Raw genomic sequence first — 17,533 nt, 5'->3', positions numbered from 1 at the left:
TCCTCTCTCAAGATCGCCAGAAGCTGACCACTCCAAAAAATGGTGACTCCAACCAACGCAACCCCCCTCCCCAGAAGTAGTTACATTCCACCTTAGCAACAGGTACGCAAATCGCCAGCCTTCAGCGAAGTTCTGGAACTGTAGACCTTAGAAGTGCTTCTTTCCAATGAAAATTCTACGTTGAACCAGAATAGTTATTTTAAAATGTGGAGTGGGATAGTATCTGATTTAGACAGATGGAAAAACCTACATTTGTCACTGATGGAAAGAATTTCTGTTTTTAAAATGAATGTCTTACTCAGAATGCTATTTCTCTTTCAGACTATACTGATTTAGATCAAAGGCTTCCCTTTTAAACAATGGCAGGAGAATATTTCCACATTTATCTGGCAAAACAAAAAACCAAGAGCCAAATATAAACTTTCACAAGATGCAAAAGAAAGGGGAGGCCTTGGTTTGCCTGACCTAAGATTGTCCTGTGATGCCTGTTGTTTGGATGGTTGAAAGACTGGATAGCTCTGCAGAAGCAAAGGCTGTTAGACATTGAAGGCCTTGACTTGGGTGTCCCCCCCCCCCCATTTATGGTATGACAAGACAGAGATTAACCCAGGTGTTAAGAACCATTTTATTAAGCAGCTGATCAGATGTATATGGTGGAAGTATAAAAGGAGAGTGGCTATAAGGTACCATTGTGGATATCACTCCCTGAAGCACTTTGATGGAAAAGACATGTTATAGCTGAGTCCACATGGATGACATTGCATAATCTATTGATACTGGAAGAAGAGGAACCCAAGATAAAAATGATAAAAATGATGCCCAAAGAGGTGAACGTGTGTGTGTGTGTGTGTGTGTGTGTGTGTGTGTGTGTGTGTGTGTGTGTGTGTGTGTGGTGTTCCTACAAAGCCACAGACCTTCCCTTGAGCATCCCCTGAGGGGGGGGGAGAAAAGGAAAATTCAGGCAAGGGATAGAGATTGATGGTGGAAATGTCCCTCTCTCTCTTTCTCTCTCTCTCTCTCACACACACAGAAACACACACACACAAAGATCAGCTTCCTCTGCAGGCTCCTCCTTTCGTATATCAACCCTCTCTTCCATTAGATGTGCTCTTCCTCACTCCAGCAGTCTGGAAGGCCACGGGGTTTTATGACACGGGGGGGGGCTGGGGGGGAGAGGGGAACAAGGGGAAATTGAATCTGGGAGCAGCTGGAATGGCAGTTTGTGGAAGGCTGATCCAGGCAGAGAGGAGAGGAATTGCGGGATTTGAAAACGGAGGGATTAATTGCAAATGCTCAGATAAAGCAGATCTGCGCTCAAAAGCCCAGTTAAACCCCTAACAAGGTTTCTTGGAAGACAAAGCCCTTTGTGATGTCGGATGGGAAGTGGACACTTCTGGTGGGGGGGGGGTGCAGGGAGAAGCTGAGAACCCATCCCAAATTGAAACCTCAATTCTGCTTTTCCTAAAGGTAGACAAACAGATTCTCTGGGAGGCAGGAGGGGCTCACGTAGGTCCAGAAATCAGCCCGTGTCAGGTTTTCACATGCACCGCACAGATGCCATACAGGAAACGCTTCGATCCCAGTGCCACCACCTTGACTTTTTCTGTCCTGGAATTTTGCTACAATGCAGACTGCAACATTGAGTACCTTAGTGACTGCTACAAAAAAGGTAGCCAAATCAGGCGCTGTCACATGATGGCCTGCTTAACCACCACCACGACTTAGAACTGCAATTGTGGGCTCAGTTATGGTCACAAATTGAGGACTACCTGCACCAGAGGCTGGTTCCAATTGTTAGGCAAGTGGGCATTTCCAGAGGGCATCCGAGGAAGCCCCTGGCAGGAGGTAGAACGCTGAGCCCATCAACTGATAAGAAGTGGGACCGTTGGCCTTCTTAGCCCTTCCTCTGGCTTCTCTTCTTTGGTCTAGGTGGGATAAGAACAGCTTTGTCTGGAGTCTAATCCCATAGAGCAGGGCCCCCCAAACTTGGCAACTTTAAGACTTGTGGACTTCAACTCCCAGAATTCTCCAGCCACAAGTCTTAAAGTTGCCAAGTTTGAAGACCTCTGCCATAGCCCAAAAGGATGGAGGTGGGGACGGACGCAGTGTCCAATTTTTAGGTGCATTTATTCCACTATATTTCACCTTCTCTGCAGGTGTCCTGCAAGACAATGCCCAATGCCTCCTGATGTCCTGGTCAGGGTGAACCTGAGGGGCATAAATAGTGGGGGTCCCTTCGAGAGAGGCCAAAAGCCACCAGGTAAGACTCTCTGCCATCCTGTCCCTTCCAGCCGAGTTCTGTAGGGCTCCAATTCTGAGCATCTCCCTGACCGGGGACATAGGATCTGGAGGGAGTGTCCCTGCATTAAGGACGTGCCAAATTGGCAGCACAGAAACCCAGTTCATGTCATCCACAGCCCCAGAGTTTCTCTATGGGATTCCGGCCCAGCCCCCTCCTTTCAGCCAACCCTCATGGCATGTTGGGGAGAGGGCACATTCCACCTTTGGCTCCTGTAGGGAAGGTGGGATATAAATAGAATAAAGGAGCGAGCAACAGTTTTGTCTCTGTTCTTCCATGGTGGCAATTCAGGGGAAGGTCGTCTTTTTAATTTTATCAGTTTGATTTCCATGGTTCTAACTTTATGGCTGCCATATAAACTCTATGGCTTTATTCATACAACTCATTTAACCCATTTTCTAGATTTGCACAGAATAGTACAGCATAAATTAGCTGACTAGGCTGGATTTGTACATAACACTAAGACTTAAAAAAAAAACGAATCATGGCTAACCAGACCAACTGACCATATGACTATAACCAGTAACTGATCTGGTGAAGCCCACAAGATGAATCAGGGGCCTCTACAGGGGGCGCATGAGGTCATGCATATAATGACATCCCAGTGCAAATTGCATCATTGCATGATGACACTCCAGCCTCTGAGACATCCCTATGCCTTATAAGCAATGGGTGACCTGAGCAGTAGATTAACCAATGCTTAGTTTAAATAGCTGTGTCCAACCTCTATGGTCCTCTTGAGTGCTCGGGGTTTGGTGCCAATCCAGGAACGGCATGGAGTAAAGAAGAGTTCAAATGGGCACGGGTACCCCAATCGCCCTCAGGGTTTTGAGGAAGGTGGATCACCCCTCACTCCACTTCTCTTTTTCAACAGCCTTCAAAGGTTTGGACTTTGGTGCCTTCTGGGTCAGCCCTGCCCTGCCTGATGGCCAGAGCCATTGCCAAGCAACACAACTCCTGGGCATCTCAGCACTTCTGTTATCCCCCCTAGTGGCTTCTGCCAAGTCGCAGATACACTCCCTCCACCCCCATGATCTTGGCAACCAGTACTCACCCCCCCCTCCACAGCAGCAGCAGCATATCTGCCAGGAGGAACCTTGGGTCAGGTCTCTCACTCTTCTCCCAGGTAAGCATCAGAGAGGAAAACGAAAGAGAAGGCTGGCTAAGAGAATCCATTGTCTATTAAAGTGGGGTGCTCCTTGCTGGAAAGAAATAAACCCAGATTTCCAGCAATATATAACCCTCATAAAATGTGACCACATGATCATGGGTTGGGGAGGGGCAGGAGCAGCTGTTGGAAGTTTTAATCTGGAAGTAGCCCTGGGGAGATCCATCATAACTTCAATGGTTGCTAAGCAACTGGTCCCAAGTCAAGGACTACCTATGATATAGCTACCTTGTGGATATATTTTTTGAATCGTTACTTTTAAGAAAGAAATTAAGCCTCACATATTTATTTTGTAAACAAGGGACTACAGCCAATCATCTCCTTGGGGAACTCTTGGCAGTGAACAGAAATAAAATATGACCAAAATCAAGTTCTGAAGAATCGGGGCCAGCAACAAACACATGATCAACATATCAAAAAATGATTTGAATCTGAATTTTAATTTTAATAACATTTATATGCCGCCCAATCCCGTAGGACTCCGGGCGGCTTACAATACAAAATAAAATCGAAACGAAAATATAAGGAAAAGAAAAGATAGATTTAAAAACAACACTCCAAGCACTCAGTTCTAGATGGGGCTGGACCATATTTTGGGGTCAACAGCCCCAGGCCTGCCGGAACAGCCAGGTTTTAGTGGATTTTTGGAAGGCCGAGAGAGTGGGAAGGGTCTGGATCTCTGCGGGGAGTTCGTTCCACAGGGCCGGAGCAGCTACAGAGAAAACCCTCCCCTGAGTGGTTGCCAACCGGCATTGCCCGGTCGACGGAACCCGGAGGAGGCCTAGCCTGTGAGATCTTATGGGTCATTGGGAGGTATGTGGCAGGAGGCGGTCCCGCAGGTATCCAGGTCCCAAGCCATGTAGGGCTTTAAAGGTCATGACCAGCACCTTGAAGCGCATCCGGAGACCGATGGGAAGCCAGTGCAGCTCGCAGAGGATAGGTGTAACATGGGTGTATCTAGGTACACCCGATATCACTCGCACAGCTGCATTCTGGACCAACTGTAGTCTCCGAACACTTTTCAAGGGCAGCCCCATGTAAAGCGCATTGCAGTAATCAAGCCTAGAGGTGACGAGAGCATGAGTGACCATTTGAACTGCCTCCCGGTCCAGGTAGGGCCGCAACTGAAAAAATAAACAAATACAAATGAAAAAAATAAACATAACTGGTGCACCAGGCGAACCTGGGCAAAAGCCCCCCTGGTCACAGCCGACAAGTGATGTTCTAATGTCAGCTGTGAATCCAGGAGGACACCCAAGTTGCCAACCCTCTCTGAGGGGTGTATAGTTTCACCCCCCAGGCTGAGCAATGGAATATTTGGACCGTCCTTGGGGGGCAACTTCAATAGCCACTCGGTCTTGTCTGGATTGAGTGCCAGCTTGTTTACTCCCATCCAGACCCTGACAGCCTCCAGGCACTGGCACATCACTTCTACCACTTCGCTGAGTTGGCGCGGGGCGGACAGATACAACTGGGTATCGTCCGCGTATTGGTGGTATTTGATCCCATGCCGGCGAATGATCTCACCCAGCGGCTTCATGTAGATGTTAAATAGGAAAGGGGACAGGACCGAGCCCTGAGGCACCCCATACTTTAGGGGCCTAGGGGTTGACCTCTGTCCTCCAACCAACACCGACTGCGACCTACCCGAGAGGTAAGAGGAGAACCACTGTAGAACGGTGCCTCCCACTCCCACCTCCTCCAGTCGTCGCAGAAGGATACCATGGTCGATGGCATCAAAGGCCGCTGAGAGGTCAAGAAGCACCAGGATAGAGGAATGTCCTCTATCCCTGGCCCGCCAGAGATCATCGGTCAGCACGACCAAAGCAGTTTCGGTGGAGTAACCAGGCCTGAAACCCGACTGAAAGGGATCAAGATAATCTGCTTCATCCAAGGTCCGTCGGAGCTGAAAGGCCACCACCTTCTCAACAACCTTCCCTACAAAAGGGAGGTTGGGGACTGGACGGTAATTTTTAAGGATAGCTGGATCCAGAAAAGGCTTCTTAAGGAGGGGTCTTACCACCGCATCCTTTAATGGCAGCGGGAAAGATCCCTCCTGTAGAGAGGTATTAACAATCCTCTGGAGCCAGCCTTGTGTTACCTCCCTGCTGGTCGAAACCAACCAGGAGCGACACGGGTCCAGTAGGCAGGTGGAGGCACTCACAGCTCCCTTGGCTTTGTCCACTTCCTCAGGAGTGACAAGCTTGAACTCGCTCCAAGAAATCCGATCAAGGCCCGCTCTCGGCATCTCTGCAGGTACTGTCCAAGTGGAGTCCAGGTCCATCCGAATCTGAGCGACTTTGTCCGCTAGAAACTGAACAAATTCCTCAGCTCTTCCCTGCAAGGATTCCCCGGCATCCCTCCCTTTCAGGAGGGAGCGGGTTATCCTAAACAGGGCTGCTGGGCGAGATTCTGCGGACGCAATAAGAGCGGAAAAATGAGTGCATTTTGCCGCCCGTATTGCCACTAAATAAGTCCTAATAAAGGCTCTTAGTTATGTTCGGTCAGATTCGGAGTTACTGGCCCTCCAGCGTCGCTCTAGGCGTCTCTTTTGGCGCTTCAACTCCCGGAGTTCCTCGGTAAACCAAGGGCCCCTCCTGGATCCACTGCCGCATAGAGGCCGCAAAGGCGCAATCGGATCCAGAGCTCCAGCCGCCGCTCTGTACCAAGCAGCGACCAAGGACTCTGTTGGATTGTGGGCAAGGGAGTCAGGTATCTCCCCAAGCGCCATCTGAAATCCCACAGGGTCCATCAGGTGCCTGGGGTGGAACCATTTAGTCGGCTCCACCTCCCTGCAGTGGGGAAGTAGTTTCTGAAAATCGAGCCTCAGAAGGAAGTGATCTGACCATGACAAGGGCGTGGTCTCTATGCCTTTCAGTTCCAGATCACATTTCCACTGCCCCGAGAGAAGCACAAGATCGAGCGTGTGTCCCGCTGTATGAGTCGGACCCTGAATTACCTGGGTCAAGTCCATGGCTGTCATGGAAGCCATGAACTCCTGCGCCCCATCAGAGGGTTCGCCGAGAGATGGCAGGTTGAAGTCCCCCAGTACTATCAGTCTGGGGAACTCAACCGCCAGTCCGGCTACTGACTCCAGGGACGCAGGCAGGGCTGTTGTAACGCAGCTGGGAGGTAGGTACATTGGGAACAAGCCCACTTGACCCCCTAGGTCCAACTTCACCAGAAGGGACTCACACGCGACAGTCTCCGGAGCAGGGATCCCACGAGGTACTAATGACTTCCGGATGACAACTGCCACTCCCCTACCCCTTTACTGGTGTCGTGGTTGGTGGAGCACCTGAAACCCTTCTGGGAACATTTCTGAGAGGGGGACTCCTCCCTCATGGCCCAGCCAGGTTTCAGTAATACATGCCAGATCTGCCCCCTCATCTAATATTAAGTCCCGGATGAGGGGAGCTTTATAAATCACAGACCTGGCATTTAGCAACAGCAACCTGAGACCAGGGCCCTGACATCTCTTGCCGCCTGGTCCTTGAGTTGAGTTTTCAGGGCCGGAACGAGGGATCGCTGTGACATAGCGAGCCCTCCTTCCCCGGTAATGGCCAGCCCTGAAACTCCCGTCGTACTTGCCTCTCCCAAACGTAACCGGAATGCTCCAGCCCATCCCCATTTCCGTAGACCCCTCCTCCCCTCCCACGGCCCCCGCTTTCCTTGGCAGGCCATTCACCCCATGCACTCTGGGATGAGAGGCGGGTCCGGGGCCCCATCCACTTCTCCTTCTGCACTCAGTGGAGGGGGCTCCAGCCGCATTCTCAGTCAAACAGTCATTCCTAACATGCACGCCCCACTATAACAATAAAAAACCATAAATACAGTAAAACAAAGCATAAAGTTAAAAATTAGTTTTAAAAAGTGGGATCATTCACTAACATACATACAGCAAGCATTCCACATACAAGAACAGTCCGCGCAGGTCTTAAAAGTTGTGCAAGTGGCTTTTTGAGTTCGGGATGGTTGGAAACCAGCAGTAGTCCACAGGTGGCATACAGGAGGATGTCTTGTCTTCCCCCTCTCCTGTAGGCCTGGGAAGATCCAAAAGTCTGGGGTGACTGAGGGGTGAACAGAGAGCCTCCCTCCTCGCTGTGAAATACCCCCACTTGTCCAAAGTCCAGGCGCCGTAATGAGGTGAATTAAACAGGCGCTGTCTTAGATGGTCTTCCAGGGGCAGTGGCGGGTGGCGATGATCGAAGCAACTGGGACTGAAACGGTACGTCCAGGGGCCCTGAGATTGCAGTTAGAGGAGGCTAGATATTCAGAGGCCGAGATAAAGGAGAGCCAGATGTCAGGCAGGCAGAGCGGGGGGGAGGGGCTCCACAACAGCAATGGTAGGCTGAGAAACTCGCCAAGGGGAAGAGTCCAATCACGCAAAAAAGGAGGAAAGAGGGAGCGCTGGTGAGGAGGCCAAGCCAAATGGAGAGGGGGGGAGGGGGCGTCTGGAAGGGCCCTGGTGGCGGCAAGCACAGCCAGCCGCCCAATACGCCCAACCTCGGCAGACGCGGAGATCGTTCACCCCCTCTCCGGGGTGATGGTAGCCAAGAAAAGTCCCCAGAGGCTCACCAGGTCGTGTAAGCAGAGTCAGAAGACATAGCAGCCGCCAGGAGTCGATGAAAAACACCGCCATCGCCAGCGCGTCATCGCCATCCTCATCCTCAAGCAGCGCCCTCAAGCAGGTCTTCCGAAAACGAGCAGGGCTGGTCTCTGTGTCTTAGGGGAAGCTTCCCAGGAGAGGGAAGGGCCTCTTCCTAGGGCCCCCTAAGCACGTTGCTTCCCTGATGCTTACTCTGCAGATTTTGGGGGGACAAGCAGAAGCAATCAGGGAGAGTATGTGGCTAATTGCTTTAGAAAGACACACTGCTGCACCACTGAATTCTAGCAACTGTTGCTGAACTTTGGCTGTGAGACCCTGATGCGTTGATGTTCCACAAGTCAAATAAAGAGGTGAGACGGGTGGGCAGTCATTGGAAATTGCTCCTCTCTGAAGTTCTCCTGGCCTTCAGCTGGTCAGCCAAAAGGACACGTGTTGATAGGTAAGTCCTAGGCTGCTTGCTTAACAACCACTTGAAGTTACAATAGGCTTCCACGGATCTACTTATGACCTGTTTTCAGAGGTACATTAGCCCACCTATCCAGTCATATGATTGCATTTTGGGCTAGCTCTCTTTTGCAGCGTCCCATAATCATTTGCAATATGTGATTTGCAACATTTGGGGGGGGGGATTTCTGGTATTGGCTTCCATTTTTCAGGAAAACACCTGTTGGGGTAAATGGATGCACCTAACAACCACCACAAAAATGTCATAAAATTGGTTTGGGTGATGAAATGCTTCAACTTACAACCACAATGACTTACAATCATTAATTCCAGACTCAGTTATGGTCATAAACTGAGGACTACCTGAACTAACTGAAATTACTTTCCTTTCTGCAACTGCAGCCTCCAGATCTGGCTGCCCAGCGCTCATTGTCCATAATTAATTAAAGCCAATCAGGCACGGTAGGGGTGCAAAACCTGAGTCCCCAGGACTGTCTGGACGGGGATCCCGATAGCTGGTTGTAAGCTCCAAAGAACATTGGACTGGACACTTTATCACAGGAAATGGGAAATCAGTGGGGAGGACTCATATAAATGAGGTGACAGCCTTACCCAATAGGGTGTGTGGGCCTGTGGTCTCAATGGGGTGCAGCACTATGGAGGTGGCTATTGGAGTAAGAGAAGAGTCCACCTTTCCCCATGTACTCCGTGCTCCTCTCCTCCCCTGCCTGAAGTTGTAATTATTCCTATTTATTATTTTATCATTTTAATGTGTCCCCAAGAGCCCATCTTGGCTGATCTTGAAAGCTCAGCAGAATCGCTGTGGCTCAATACTTGGAGGGGGAACCACCAGAATGGGAAACTGGGAAGCATCCAGCATCTGGCCAACAGCAGGCCAAACGTTGCAAAATCAAGGCACTTTTAGCATTTGCTCCCAGCCATTTGCTTCTCAGCCTTGGCCACTGGAAGACGGGGCAACTTCCAGCCCAGAATTCTTCGGACAGCCCTGCGAATTGAAGCCCCCACATCTTCCCCCCACCCCAGGAAGTGACCCTGGCATGCAGGCAGCCTTACAGGTGGAGCAAGGCGGGATCCTGCATAAGGAAGGGGGGCTTGCAGGGTCGGGGAGCCCTTCTCCTCCAAAGGACAGGAGGACACCCCCTATTCCATCACTTGTATTTTATTGATGCTTTTTCATGTCTTGTCTTCCGGGGAATTTGGGGCGTGGGGTCAGGCTCAACCGGCAGGGCCGTTCCCCCTCCCCCCCCACACACACACCGGAGAGTCCGTGGAGGCACCGGGGAGCCCGGCCGAAGAGGGGGGACTTCCGGCGGGGTAGGGGGGAGCGATCTCCATGGCAATCGCCCTCGCCCAGTATGCGCGTGTTCTTCTCGGGGCTCTTCTCGGCCTCCGCCCTGGCCCTGCGCCGGGCCGGGTGTTCCTCGAGGCGCAGCAGGAAAACGGGCGCTCTTCCCGGGGAGCAGAACCTCCCTCTCCTTCGCGGACCTTTGCAACTGCAGCAGAAAAGCGATCTCGCCCCTCTTTGGGGCGGTCGTGCGGCGCCCTCTTGCGGCCCCCGAGAGAACAGCCTGAAGCTCTTAGCGTGTTGCTCTTCTCTACCTTTTCCAGCGTCTCAAGCTCTTTGTCACATCGTGGCGACCAAAACTGGATGCAGTGCTCCACGTGTGGCTTTATTAAGCAGTATTAACACTTCACCTGGTCTCGATTCTGTCCCTCTGTTGATGCAGCCGCTTGGGTTGCATTGGCTTTTTTGGCTCCCACTGCCGGCTCCTATTTAAGTGATTGTCCACTAGGACTCCAAGATCCCTCTGGCAGTTGCTGCTCTTGAGCCAGGTTCCACCTACTCTCTGCCTGTACATATGGGTTTCTTGCCTAACCTTACTAGCCATTGACTTTCACTGTCCAACCATGTTTACTGTTTTCAACCTTAGTGTTCCAGTCTCCAATTTTGTCTGCCTATTTTGTTCATTCCAGGTTGAAGGCTCAGATTCCTCTTTTTTGACATCCGTGGCTGGGACGTCCATTTGAATAATCACCACATTAAAGGGTTGTCCAGAAAAGCAATGTAATGGTTAGCAGTTTTTGACTACAATGTACCCAAGTACTGTTTGCGTTATGCTCCTTTTGATTATGAAAGCAACTCTGTTCCATATTCATTTTGTGTCCTGAGTAATAAACAGCATCATCTCTAGAAGGAGTATTCAATTCCAACCCATTTTAATGTGCTGATGTCTGAGATGTCAGATTGAAGTAGATACACTTAATCTTCATTGTGCTGAGCTTTTCCACTTCTTCTATTCTACCTTGTGTCTTTGTGGCTGTCTTCACAGCTTCAAGTTGTCTTTTTCTGCCTAGCAACGGCAAGCAGGAACTAGAGGTAATAAAGGCTTTAATTTGCCGCATCATAAGCACCATTAGGACTTCAAAAGATCCTCCACTCTTCTTCGGTAGCATGAGGGACTCTTCAATAGGACTGCATCACTTTATATTGTCTAACCATGCGGTTTTCTTGGAAAAATACAGAAGTGGTTTCCCATTGTTTTCCTGCCACAAGTGATTGTGGGAAGTGATGATGAAATTGGTTGTTGAAATGAAGCTTTTATCCTTGTTGCTGAAATGATCAGCCATCTCCAATAGCTTCCTATATGATTAGTGTGTCTTAAGTACGGCAGCTGCTGGCATCCCTTCCATGCCTTAAGGGACCCTGCTGGGAATATCTGCTCTTGGCATATTCTCCTGGGATCCTTTGCTGCTTCTGCATAGGAATTCCCTCCCCTCCCCCTTATTACAGTAGCATAACTGAAAGCAGAGCCTTCAAGGCAATGTGGACTCTGAGGATAATGGGACCTAATGGCCTCCTTGTGCTCCTTTCAGCTCTCCAGAATTCTATTCTTTCCCCCTTTTCTGGAAAAACACAGTGGAAGCATTTCAAAATAGATTCTGCATCTATGTGTGAAAATAGTTTTACTAATTTTTTTTGTTTTAGTGGGCAAGCAACACACTGCTAAACTTAGGGTGGTTCTGAAGCAAAGCAGGGTCAGACCAGAACAGGACTTGGCTTTGAGACCACTAGAAGGTAGGTAACCTTCTCAAACACAAACCTTCCTTTTATGGCGTTGCTAGACAAAGTGCAAGGAAGGAACTCAGCTTTAGTTTAGAACCTGCCAAGAAGCAGGAACAGACAACCTCTTGAAATCTAACTTTGGGAATAAATTTAGGAAAGGATTTGCAAGGTTGCATTCATAGGAATCTAATGGCGTTGAGCCCAGATGTGCAACCGGTCTTCATTTTGACCATGCCCTGTGAAGACTTCTGTAGGATGCTAAACAAGGAGAGATCTCCTAATGCTTGTATGGTCGAAGTGCAATGAATCATACAGATTGTGCAGCTCCTTTTCCAGAATGTGGCAGTTGCACAGCAGGCCATTCAGTGGCAGCAAACCCACATAGGTTTTGGTTCCCTGGACTCCCAGCTGCAGCCATAGCAGGACATCTTCTAGCCAGAACTTCCACAGGTTCACACTTTGATTGCTACCTTCTTCATGCCTCTATTGCTGTCAGGTCTCAGCAGCCAATTTCCCCACCCCAGAATTCTCTTTCAGGATCAGCATTGCTCAGCTGCTTTGCATTCTTCCTAAAAGAAATGACAGATTTTTTTGTTGCTGTTAAAAAAAAAAGAAAAATGAATAACTAGACCTGCCCCTTAAGTAAATTATTCAGAGCGAGTCCTTCTGAAGAACTCTTGGATTAAACCCCAAATAAAGTTATACCAATCTCTAAGTCTCTAAAGCACGGGTGTCAAACTTGCCGCATTACATTACATCACATGATGTTTCCCAATTACAGAGCTGGGGTGCGGTGTGGCTTGTGTGTGACACATCCAGTCCATGGGACGCCAGTTTGACACCCCTGCAAAGTAACCCTTGACTTATCAGAAGGGGACTCAAAGGTTTGCAGGACCCAGAAATTGAAATACAGGAAGGCAGATCCTGTTAGAATGTTAATAGGCAGCTTGGAGCAAGGCCAAAACAGCTGGAGCCCCACTTGAGCACCCTTGGCATTGACACATTCACTATCAGTCAATTGCAAAAGGTAGCTTTGCTTGGAGCAGCTTCATCCTGCGACAATATTTATAGCACCATCCAACATCCACATCTGCCTCGCCTAGGTCCTTAGCAAGGACTTCATAGGAGGACAAAAATGCCAGATCCAGTCTGAACATCTGGCTGCCTGCAATGAACATTGCTATCAAACATCAAAACATCTGCCAGGCTATCCCACCTCCTTTACATGGATGATTTGAAGCTGTGGAAGCAATATCATCAAGGCAATCAATATGTGGGCAATTCCATTCATTAGATGTACAGCTGGAATAATGGATTGGACTCGAGCAGAATGAAAAGCCCTGGATAGGAAGGCCAGAAAAATAATGACAATGAATCATGCCTCTCATCTATGCAGATTGTAGGCAGACTCTATTCACTAGGTGGGCATGGAGGGGGGGAAGGGGGGAGGAAGAAGAAGAGGAAGCAGCAGCTTTGGAAGAATATCTGAAAGATAGTGGATACTAGCAAGGCCTACTAAGTCTGGAGAGAGTAAACTGACCTACATGAAAGACTAAATGAAGACCAGAAAGGAGGCATGGAAAAATACAGTAAAGCATTGCATGACCAGTACATTAAAAAAAAAAAAGCAGGGAAAACAGATAATAACAAAACCTGTCAATGCTTAACAGCCAGAAAGTTGAGGAAAGAGATAGAGAGGCTAAATCTGACTGCACAAGACCAAGTCTTAAGAGCAAATGCATAGTAAGCCAGAATAGACAAGACAGCACAGACAGCAAGTGAAGGTGCAAAGAAGATGAAGAAACAGTGGATCACCAAGTTAGCTGCTACAAGATTGTACAGACTGACTATAAACAATGGCATGACAAAGCAGCCACAATGGTGCATTGAAAGATATACAAGAAATGACATTTACCTGCAGGCAACAACTGGTGGGACCATAAAATAGAGAAAGTAATAGAAAATAAAGAAGCTCAAATGCTCTGGGACTTTAGAATTCAAACAGACAGGCACCAGCCACATAACACCCCAGCCCTTAACAATTGTCGATAAGAAAGACAAAGTCTGGATAACGGACATGGCAATATCTGGAGACAGCGTAACAGAAGAGAGAGAACTGGAGAAGGTAACAAAAACAAAGACCTGCAAATAAAAAAAGAGCAATTGTGGCAAAAGAAAGCAGAGATAATACAAATAGTAATAAGCGTCTTGGGTGCAATTTCAGAACATCTGGAAACACTAGTTGAACACCATTGCCATTGACAAATTCACCACCAGTCAATTTCAAAAAGCAGCTTTGTTTAGAACAGCTGACATCCTGCAATAATATGTGTTACATCATCAACATGTTCATAGGATAGGATTCTGCCTATCCCAGATCCTTGAAAAGGACTTGATAGATGGATAAAAATGCCAAATCCAGTCTGAACATCTGGCTGATTGTGCAACGAACAAAAACAACAACAACAACAACAACAACAACAACAACAACTCGTTTAAAATGAAGGAATAATAATTATAATCAAAAACTATGAGTGCAGTCACAAAACAACTGGAGCACCACTTGAACACCATAGGCATTGACAGATTTGCCATCAGTTACTTGCAGAAGGTGACTTTACTTTGAACTGCTTCAGTGGTGAAATTCCATTTTTTTTACTACCGGTTCTGTGTGTGTGGCTTGGTGGGCATGGCAGGGGAAGGTTACTGCAAAATCCCCATTGCCTCCACAATCAGCTGGGACTTGGGAGGCAGAGAATAGATGGGTGTGGGGCCAGCCCGAGGTGGCATTTTCTGGTTCTCTGAACTACTCAAAATTTCCGCTACTGGTTCTCCAGAATTGGTCAGAACCTGCTGAATTTCACCCCTGAACTGCTTCCATCCTGCGATGATATCCATAACACCATCAAACATTCAGATTTGCCTATCCCAGGGCCTGGGTAAAGACTCAATAGGTAGACAAAAATGCTGTGCGATGATGATGATGATGATGATGATGATGATGATGATGATGATAATACAATTGTATCACAGCGGCCAGTTGTTTTGCCGGATTTGGCATTGGTTACTAGTCGGGCCCCACCCAGGGGCCTAGGACGTCGTAACGTATTTTCGTAATATGCGTGCAGATCCAAGCAGTGCGGCTTTTTGCATTTGACTGATGGTGATTTTGTCAATTTTTAACTGTTTTAAATGTAATTCCAGTGCTTTTGGTATAGCACCCAGTGTGCCAATTACCACTGGAATTATCACTGCTGGTTTGTGCCATAGTCGTTGAATTTCGATTTTTAAGTCCTGGTATCTTGCGATTTTTTCATGTTCCTTCTCGGCGACTTTGCTATCACCTGGTATTGCGATGTCTATGATTGTGACCTTATTTTTCTCAACCAGTGTGATATCTGGTGTATTATGCGCCAGTATTTTGTCGGTTTGTATACGGAAATCCCACAAGATCTTGACCATCTGATTTTCGGTGACTTTTTCAGGCTGATGTTCCCACCAGTTTGTTGCTGTTTTAATATTATAATTTTTGCACAAATTCCAATGGATCATTTGTGCTACTGAATTGTGCCGCAATTTATAATCAGTCTGCGCGATTTTTTTACAGCAGCTGAGTATGTGATCAACAGTTTCATCAACTTCTTTGCAGAGTCTGCATTTGGCATCATCAGAGGATTTTTCGATTTTGGCCTTAATGGCTTGTTCTTGCGCAGCCAGGATTAGTGACTCTGTTTCTTTCTTTAATGTACCTGTTGTTAACCATAACCAAGTTTGTTCACTGTCCACTTTATCTTTTATTTTTTCCAGAAATTGGCCATGCAGTGCTTTGTTCTGCCAACTCTCCATTCTTGATTTTATCACATCTTTTCTGTATTCTTGTTTCGTCTGTTGGGCCTTCAGTAGTTTTTTGTTCTTTACTTCAATTAATAGATGTTCTTGACTTTCTTTTAAATAATCAGCCAGTGCATGTTTTTCTTCTTCAACTGTTTGCTTCACTTGTAATAATCCTCTGCCACCTGATTTTCGGGGCAGATATAATCTATCAGTATCACCACGTGGATGTAAACTGTAGTGCATTGTCATTAGTTTCCTGGTTTTTCGGTCCAAAAGGTCCAAATCAGCTTGTGTCCAGTTAACTATACCAGCTGTATATCTTATAACTGGTATTGCCCAGGTATTTATGGCCTTGATTGTATTTCCACCATTCAATTTAGATTTCAAAATTTTCCTAACTCTGTTGGTGTACTCTCGCCTGACAATAGTTTTTACTTCTCCATGCTTGATGTTATCCAACTGCAGAATGCCTAAGTATTTGTAGGCTTCATTTTCTTTGCATTTAATTAATTGGCCATTGGGCATTTCAATTCCCTCACATGCAGTGATTTTGCCCCTTTTTATGGATACAGTGGCACATTTTTCCATGCCAAACTGCATTGAAATATCGGTGCTGAATACTCGGACTGTGTTCGTCAATAATTGGATTTCTATTTCTGACTTTCCATAGAGTTTCAAATCATCCATATATAGTAAATGCGAAAATTTTTCAGCTTCTTTGGCTGTTTGGTAGCCTAATTTCATTTTTTTAAAGATTACTGATAGTGGGATCATTACGATGATGAAGAGAAGAGGTGAAAGTGAATCACCCTGGAAAATTCCTCGCTTGATATTAACCATTCCGTAGATCTCATTCCCTACTGCCAACTCAGTTCTCCATTGTTTCATCGCCTTTTCAGTAAAGGATGTAATATTTTTGCTAATGCCAGTTGTTTCTAAGCATTTTATGATCCAACTATGTGGCAGTGAGTCAAATGCCTTTTTGTAATCAATCCAGGCCATATTCAAGTTTGTTTTTCTGTTCTTACAATTTTCTAATATCATTTTATCAATTAGAAGCTGATCTTTTGTGCCCCTGCTCCTTCTTTTGTTGCCTTTTTGCTCTACTGGCAAGATGTTGTTTGTTTCCAAATAATCCATCATGTTATCTGCAATAATGCCTGTGAATAATTTGAAGGTTGTTGGCAAGCATGTTATTGGTCTGTAGTTTTCAGGTGTTGTTCCTTTAATTGCATCTTTCTGAATCAAGTATGTTTTTCCAGTTGTCAACCATTCATCAATTTGGCCCTTTTGTAAAATTTCATTCAGTTGCCTGGCTAATATTGCATGTAAACTGGTCTGAGCCAGAAACCATGTAATTGGTCCTTTCCAGGTGATGTCCAATTCTTTACCTTTTTAACTCGATTTTTGACCATCTCAGTTGTTATTTCTAATACTTGCATTTGTTTGTTGCCAATGCTTTTCTCAAAGTCATGTATCCACTTTGCTTCCTTGTTGTAGTCCTTTGCATTTTCCCACAATTCTTTCCAGAATTCAACTGTGGCCTGTTTTTCTTGTTTTTCACTTTTGGTGTCACCATTCACATTAAGACTTTGATAAAAACGCCGTTGGTCTGATCGAAATTGCTGATTTTGTTTATATTGGATGATTCGTGCCTCATATCTTTCAATTTTTCTAGCTGTTGCTGTTATCTGCTGTTTTACAATCTCTACAGCTTCATTGATGTTTCTTGTATCCAATCTATATCTTCTGATTAGCCGATCTATGATTTTGTTGTTTTTAAGCCGTTGCTCATGCATGTTCTTTAAGTTACTAGCATCTGCCCTTAATTTTTTGATTTTTTGTTCTAAACGGATTTTCCACTTTGGCTTTTGTTTTTGAGTTAGTTCATCAGTTGTTTCAGTGATAACTGGTTCTAGTGGTGGTGGTGTTATTTCTTCCCCGAGAGCTTCTTCTGGGAGTTCTACTATAATGTCTTTAGTTGTGTCTTGAATATCAGTTATTTCTGCTTGTGATATTGTTTTTTTGGTTTTGCAATTTGCCTGAATTTCCTCTAGTTCAACTTCACTAAACACTTTATTCCGTATAATAAAT

At 46.7% G+C, this 17,533-nt stretch overlaps 1 pseudogene; it reads right to left on the bottom strand.

The window, feature by feature from the left end:
- Window positions 1-306: 306 nt before the first annotated feature.
- LOC148043113 (uncharacterized) lies at window positions 307-8,109 on the bottom strand (annotated as a pseudogene).
- Window positions 8,110-17,533: the final 9,424 nt, after the last annotated feature.

Source organism: Thamnophis sirtalis, unplaced genomic scaffold (genome assembly GCF_051295495.1).
Source record: "Thamnophis sirtalis isolate CommonGarterSnake01/CBP01778 unplaced genomic scaffold, rThaSir2_p1.2 scaffold_13, whole genome shotgun sequence".
Lineage (NCBI taxonomy): Eukaryota > Metazoa > Chordata > Lepidosauria > Squamata > Natricidae > Thamnophis > Thamnophis sirtalis.
This window is presented reverse-complemented; position numbering and strand designations above follow the sequence as displayed.